Raw genomic sequence first — 2,500 nt, 5'->3', positions numbered from 1 at the left:
GGAGCAAAGTAGAGCTAAGTTGCTTAAACACAGCCACACCCCTTAGCCTGTCTAGACAGTATTAAAATAAAAGAATGGCACAGTTTGAACCCAGGACCCTGTGCATCATAATCAAAGTACAGAACCACTAAGCCATAACAGCTTAGGTGAAACAGCCACTATTAGCATACATATACTCAGAAATGGTAGATTAACCATTACTAAGCAGGACTGCAGTCAGCTTAGAATTCTCAAAAATGGCCAACTACAAATAAGTGCGGGAAATGCAGCATATTTAAGCCCCATAGGCGGGAATACTTGCCATAACTGATTGTAGCTCACATTTGCAGTCAGAATTGTGGGTGCAGGAGAGGGTTCACGCTTCCGAGTGCAACGTTGGGGCATCGAGGAGTCCAAATACATGTTTTGGCTCCTTGTCCACTGTCACGAGTCAAGACTCCTGCAGGGCCATTTCCAAAGGACGGAGTACAAGGCAGAGGCTTGGAACCGGTTAGCTCGTGACCTCACCAGTGCCACAGGCATTCCTCGGCCTGGTGAGCAGGTACGTCACCACCATGCAGACCTGAAGAGATGAAAGCAGGACCGCCTGAACCAGTGGATACAGGAGGCCCGTGGGATGCAGAATGCCCCACAACTGAGTATGTAGCCATGGAATGCAGTATGTAAGAATTGATAATGGAGTATGTATAATGGATAGGTATGTCTCAATATCCCTTCATTTACTTTACAGCTGCAGGTGACCGTGCTACGAATCAGCAAGCCTTTGCTGATAGGCTGCTAAGGCTGCGCCACCAGGCAGGTTAGTGATTATTCTGCATGTATTGTTATATAAAATATGGGAGAGAGCATGAAAGAAAGTGTTGTAGTCCAATAAAATAGCTATAGAATTGCCTGAATAAGTCCTCTGCATGCACTGTCAGATAAAAACGTCAGAATGGCAGAAAAAGAGTGTAGTAACCCATTCAGAAAGGTAACATATGTCTGGAATAATATCTCTGCAGGCACTGTCATATAACGTAAGTGAGTGAGCCTGAAAAAGATTGTTCTAACCTATTAATAAAGGTATAATATGTCTTGAACATGTCTGCCATAAACACCGTTAAAACAAATAAAGGAGTGAGCCTGTGGAAAAGTGTGCAATGTCATTAATAAAGGTCTAAAACCCAGAGTGTGTCTGTGTCACAGAGTCTGAACTGTTGTTGTACCCTTGCATTATACAAACAGTACTGTTTGAAAATGTGCTTGCAACCCAGAGTTATGCAGTCCCATATAAAGTGGGTGATGGAAGTGCTAGTAGCTGTGAAACATATATACAGTCCACAATAGTCAGTTACTGGCTGGCATGAATAAGCAAACCTGGCACACGTGTCGCATGTAATTATTCACCAGAAATGTGAGTGTGTGTCAAGAAATGCAGGGTGCTGTACAAATCGAAGTGAAAATGTCATGTGAAAACATCCCAGATATGTAGATAAAGAAATATAAATGCAATCAAGAAATATGTAGCAGTAACATCTGCATCCTGGACAGTTAGTATGTCAGATATAGGTCAGGCATATATTGAACTAGCCAAACCCATGACACATGTGTGGTAGCAAGTGTAATAATACAGGTAGGGGATATACACTTGCAGTCACTAGGAATGTAGTGTAGACTAAAAGGTCATTATAAGATGTTAACCAAGGTTTTTTCTACACCTTACCATATGTGCATAAACCATGCAATTCCACACCTCAATGGGTATGCGTAATCTTAATTATCTGTTGGGACATATGTCCTATTGTTCTATAAATATTTGCATTCACGTTGATGCATGTGCCCTGTTTAAACACCACAATCATGGTGGCCTGTTGCTGCCAAACATCCTTGCATGCTGTTGGAATAACCACTGTGGTTCAATATATGCATGAGTTATGCTTGCTGTTCAACTGTTGTACCCTTGGTGTGCTGTGTTAATGGGAATATTACTGCATGCTGTTACAACTAATCTGGAATGCTGTTCTGCTTATGTTGTAATTAAACACACCTAATCACAGAACGTATGGGAAGGCCAGTCCCAGCGGACCCACCTGTCCCACCTCAGCCAGCAAGTGCACCTGGCACCAGCAGGTCTGGTGCCCAGTCCAGACTCCCCTTTTCCGTTGGTCCTGTGCCACCTTTGGGTGGAAGCACTGCAGGGGATGGGGATCATCCCCCCTGTGGAAGCATGGGTGGAGAAGGGCCACCTGTCACCCTTCGTAGGGTCCGGGCTGTGGTGCGTAGGGAGATCCAGCGGTCAGTCACTGATCCCCTACGCCAGCTTGAGGCAAGAGTGACGCGTCTCTCAGGTGAGCCTGCCCATCCTACTCAGCCCCCAGCACAGCCACCCTCGGGGCTGTGAAGGTACAGTGGTGACTGCCCATGGGTGGGGATCTCAGTTCCACTGTTACCATCTGTGGGCTCATGGGCTTGCGATTTCCAAACAACCTTCCCCATCAAGTGTGTTCACCCACCCCATGTG

The sequence above is a fragment of the Protopterus annectens genome, chromosome 6.part0 (genome assembly GCF_019279795.1).
Source record: "Protopterus annectens isolate FY-2018-M chromosome 6.part0, PAN1.0, whole genome shotgun sequence".
Taxonomy (NCBI): domain Eukaryota; kingdom Metazoa; phylum Chordata; order Ceratodontiformes; family Protopteridae; genus Protopterus; species Protopterus annectens.
The sequence above is the reverse complement of the archived record's forward strand: the minus strand, read 5'-3'. Positions refer to the sequence as shown.